The sequence below is a fragment of the Ascaphus truei genome, chromosome 4 (genome assembly GCF_040206685.1).
Source record: "Ascaphus truei isolate aAscTru1 chromosome 4, aAscTru1.hap1, whole genome shotgun sequence".
Classification (NCBI taxonomy): Eukaryota; Metazoa; Chordata; class Amphibia; order Anura; family Ascaphidae; genus Ascaphus; species Ascaphus truei.
In genome coordinates this window covers 250,720,742-250,726,404 of record NC_134486.1, presented here as the reverse complement: position 1 = coordinate 250,726,404, position 5,663 = coordinate 250,720,742, and positions in this window count along the sequence as shown.

Genomic DNA, 5,663 nt, shown 5'->3' with positions numbered 1-5,663 from the left:
CTCCCCCTCCCCCCACCCCAAAGGACTTCGCCAGAGCTGTGGGTGTGAATATCACCCGGCTCAGGCTTGAGGCCCATGAGGACCGCGGAGCAGGTCTCTGTCTTGGTACCCCTGCCCCACCTTTAACACATGCATATATAACAGATAAAACCTTTTGCTAACTGTAGCTCCCTCCCTTTCTGCTATCTTTATGCCAAACGGAACCTCCCCCCCCCCCCCACCTTCAGATATTGCCTTCCTCTCCCTCCCTTTTGCTGAGACTTGGAACCTTGTGAGTCCACGCGGTGATGTCAGCTGAATCCACTCTCTCGTGGTTTTAGTTTCCCTTCCCCATCTTTGTTGCCTGTGTCCCATCTCGGGTTAACCCTGTACCTCCACATTCCAACTACCACCCCCCCTCCACCTTCCTGCTGCACTTTGCATACTCTCTCTTCATTATACCTCTATCATTAGCGCTCCTATCTACTCGCTCATCCCTTACCCTGCACTCCTCCTTCTTTCCTCACTTGCTGCTACTCCCCTACTATTTCCTATCACTTACCCCCTCTGTCTTCCCTTAACTTCCTTGTGTCCCGTCTCATCCTACTGCTCCCGCCCGCCACGCCACCTGTCTTCCTTAACCCTCCTCTTCCCGCGTAACTTCCCCCTTCCTTCTATTACTTACCTAGCCCAGCTCTTCTCCTTCTCTTAACTTCCTCTCACCATTCCAACTGTCTCTGTAACTTCCCCCTACCTTCTCTGGCTCCACTTACCGTCCCTTTAATTCCCTTACCTCCATTGTCTCCTTTTACCTACCTACTTCCTTTGGCCATGCCACCTACTTACCCCCTACCTTCTCACTGACTTGCCTTTGACCCTCCCCCACTTTCACCTCCCTAGCGCCATCCATCTGAGCATTTGTCCACTTTGCCTGGTTCCCCACTAGCTGCCACTCTTCTATGCCCCTTCTCTAAACCCCCTTCCGTCCTTTCTGTCCACTTTCTTATTCTTATTGCCCCGCTTGCTGGGGCTGGGGTGTGCTGGGCCGTCGCCTCTGCCGCGCTCACTGCTATCCGGTTGCAGTCCTGTGCTGTTATCCGTCGCTGCTGCCCGCGTCCTCCACTCTCCCTGCTTCCGGTGGCTGCGGTCTCTCACTGTCAGTTTCATTTCCGCCACCTCCAATATGGCCGCTCCCGTTCTGCCCCCTGACGTCACCGGATGTCCGGACTCCGCCATCTTGATTCTCATTTCACGCCGAATTGAAGGGAAGCGCGCGCTCTCCTCCTCTGCTCCATGGATATCCGGGGTTTGCGTTTCAGCAGGCGCCTCCATCAGCCTCATGGCAGCCGCCATCTTCCGATTTGGCGGGCCGATCCCCCTCTTCTCCCGCTACTGTGGGGGTTCCTCAGCGTGTAGTGTGGTGTAATAGCAACTTTAATTGTCCGTTGGGGGGTGTAATAACTTGGATAACTGGGAGACATTGTAACTGAAGACACCTCTACCTCTCATCCACCCCCTCAATCTTTATCATTATTAACACCAGGCCTGCGGGAGCGTCCCGCTGTGGACCAGGTGGGGTCCGGGGCTTCCTCTGTGTCGGCTGTCCTTCAGCCCCAGCTTCTGCAAGAAGGCATCCCCCTCCTCCAAGTCCCTCATAGAGACTGGCCTCCCATTCCGGACCACTAACAGACCGAATGGGAAGGTCCAGCGTTACCGGGCGGCCTTGTCTCGCAAGATCTTTGTGATAGGGATTAGATTCTTGCGTCGTAGCAGCGTAGTTGGGGACAAGTCCTGAAATATTAACAGGCGAGCTCCCTCAAATTCCAGTGCGGGGCTAGTTCGGGTCTTGCGGAGTACAGCCTCCCTAGTGCCATAATAATGCAGCCACACTATTATATCCCGCGGCTGCTCTGATTGTAGGGGCCTCGACCGCAATGCCCTGTGACAGCAGTCCATTTCCAGTCGTTCCTTGGGTAACTCCGGCAGCAGGGACTCCAGCCAGCGCAGTACGTATGCTTCACAGTCACCTTCCGTCTAGGGGACCCCTCTAATGCGCACATTATTCCGCCGATCTCGGTTTTCAGCGTCCTCCTGGCGCTCCCTGATCTCGTTAATTTGATGTTGGAGATCGGTGGTTTTTTTGTCAACTTTCTTTGTGGCTTTGATATTGAGGTCCAGCTGCTTCTCAATATGGCCGGTCCGTTCCCCCAGGGATCCCACTTCTTTCTTTAACTCCCTGATTTCTGCCTGCAGCAACGTTTTTAAGTCCGTATAGAAAAGGTTAAAGTCACAGACCCTTACTGGCATCAATTCAGGGTTGTCACTCTCCTCTTCTTCCCTGTCGTGTTCTGTGTCGGACCCTTGATTTGAAGGCTGTGCCATTGCAGGGCCCGGTTTGCTTCTCCTAGAATTTCCAAAGTATTCCGGTAACCCCTTTTTCTTCGTGGTCTTTGTCAGTTTCTTTGACATCCTCCTATATTGCTACGCTTGTGGTGCACTTTCTGGGCTTTTTCGCCTGCTTTAAAAGGTTTTTTTATTAAATTGTTCAGCAGCGGGGCACAGAGCTCTCAGTCTAGACAACCATGCTCTTTGCCTCCGCAAGAAAGGTTTTTACTTAAAAATCCATTTGCGAACACATACAACACAAAATTCTCCCAACATCTGTGCACCAGGACCTCTTAACTGTTTTTAAGTAAAAACCTTTGTGCTTTATTGCTTTATCCATTGTTACACCGCCAGAAGATGAGATCAGTGTATCTCGAAAGCTCGCACACAAAAAAAAAAACATTTTGTTAGCCACAGAACGGTATCGTCTATTCATTTTTTATTATTAAGCTCGGCTAACACGGTACAGATACCTCTACAAACATACATTATATTATAATATATATATATATATATATATATATATATATATATATATATATATAATGTATGTATATGAAAACAAGAAACATATATGTTTTTGTTTTTCCTCTTTCTTCTTCTACCCCTCCCCCTCCCTCATATACCCGAGGCAAGAGAGAGCCTACTCAGACAATAGATCAAAATCCCTACGCACATACAAAATAACAAAAATGGCTAGGAAATATGGTTTAATTTTAATATGTTAAAACAAGGTACGCTAAATGTTAAAGGTTTAAACAATCCCAGAAAAAGGAAGTTAGCTTTGCAAGATTTTAATAAGCAAATGTTGGATGTTTTTATACAGGAAACTCATTTCAGGAAACAGGATCAACCCAGATTTTTCTACAGTCTTCTCTTCGAGTCTCTTTGCATTGGTGCGAGTGAAGAAAAGAGGAGTGGCTATACTGGACAGAAGGTTGGTACCATTTGCTCTTGAGGAAAGTGACTCAGACAAAGGTCGGTTTTTGTTCCTCAGGGGCAAATTAGGAAACATAATGGTCACGCTGGCTAACATTTACGTCCCCAATGAAAAACAGGTACATTTTTATGAGACAGTCTTCCCTAGATTATCAAAGTTTGCGGAAGGGAAAGTAATTATGGCAGGAGATTTTAATGCAGTTTACGATATAAAGCTAGATAAATCAACCCCGCCCCCATAAGGATTCTGAAAGTGCAAGATCCTAAAGATACAGATTTAGCAAGATGTATACAAGATATAGCATTGTGGGATATATGGAGGATTCAACACCCTAAAGAGAGAGAGACTATACATTTCACTCGGCACCCCATCTAGTATTCTCAAGGTTAGATTATTTTATTATAGGACACTCACTTATCCCAGCTGTGACAGAGACCAAATCAAGCCAATTACCTGGTCTGATCACGCACTTGTAACATGCACGCTAAAAGATATCAATCCTACTAGGGTGAGACATATGTGGAAGCTTACCGACTCCCTTCTGAGAGATCTTGGTGTAATTAACGAAATAAACTCACATTTATTAGATTTTTTTTTTATTAACAATACACCGGGAATGGCTCTCTCAACAATTTGGGAAGCATAAAAACCATGTACGAGGGAAAAGTTTACAGCCATTGCTTCTTTGAAGAAGAAGTGAATGGAGAATAAACTGACTAAATGTTCAATAGACCTAGAGAGGGCTGATGATAACTATAAAAAGAACCCCACAGATGCAAATTAGCAAAAATTACTTAAAATAAGGGGTGATCTGAGAATTCTGCTAATTGAAAAAGCAGAAAAAGCTTTAAAATGGTCCAAACAATTATTATAGCAAAAAGGTAATAAAGTGGACAGACTATAAGCTCAGAAACCGAGAAAGATCCAAATTTCCTCCAATATTAAATCAATTAAAATGAGAAATGCACAAACAACATTTGACCCAAAAGTAATAGAGGAGGAATCTATAGCATACTCATTTAAAAAATAAACATAAACAAAACCCAGATGTATTTAAACAACAACTAGACACTTATTTAGACTCATGTCAATTACCAACTCTGAAAGATGAGTATAGTGTTTTATAAATACAGAGATTTCACAAGAGGAGATACTGGCAGTAATTAAGGAACTCAAAAATACAAAAACTCCTGGCCCAGATGGACTCTCGAATAATTTTTATAAAACATTCATAGAACTTTTAGTTCCCTTTTTGGGAAAACTTTTTAACTCTTTTATGAAGGGTAAAGAAATTCCTCCCTCAATGTTGAGAGCACAAATTTCGGTGATTCCAAAACCAGGTAGGGATCACAATTGCTTAGTAATTATAGACCTATCTCACAGATCAATATCAATATTAAAATTTATAGTAAAATTATTGCAATAAGATTAAATAAACTGTTACCAAGAATAATCAACCCAGACTAGGTGGGATTTATTTTAGGGAGACAAGCAGTCGATAATATAAGGAGAGTAATAAATCTCACACATTTAGCAAATATATCAAAAATTCCTACGTTACTAATCTCATCGGATGCTAAGAAAGCATGTGGACTAGTCGTATATGTTTACAACTCTAGAGAAATTTGGAATCAGGGGAAATATACTAAATGGTATTAAAGCGCTCTATAACCAACCAGGGGCTATGTTAAAGATGGCCAGGATCAGCTCTGGTGTAATTAATATAAGTAATGGGACCAGACAAGGTTGTCCATTGTTTCTGTTATTATTTGCACTGAGTCTAGAACCATTAGCAAATAAATTTGGATTAATAAAAATATGAAAGGACTGACAAAACAATCTAAGAAATATAAAATAGCTCTTTACGCAGTTGATATTTTATTAACACTTAACACACCACTGACATCACTTCCTAATCTATTTGAGAATATTTCAACATTCAATTTTTTCTCAAATTATAAAATACACAACACGAAATCGGAGGCACTGGCATTAGGAGTAGAGACAGGAACATTCAAATTACTAAAACTACATTTCAATTTTAAATTGGAAGAAAATAGTATAAAATATTTGGGGGTTAATTTGACTGCTAGATATTCAGAACTTTATAAAGCCAATTACCCAAAACTGTTTCAGACAATAAAGAGAGATCTGGAGGAATGGAACAGGTACTGTATATCATGTATTGGCAGAATAATATCAGTAAAGATGAATTATCTTCCTAAATTACTCTGTTTCATAACCTTCCAGTCTCCATTCCAACCAACATTTTAAATGATTTGCAAAGTAAAATTTACACTTTTATCTGGGGGGGGAAAAAACCGAGCATAAAAAGAGCCGTGATTAATTCATTAAGGTC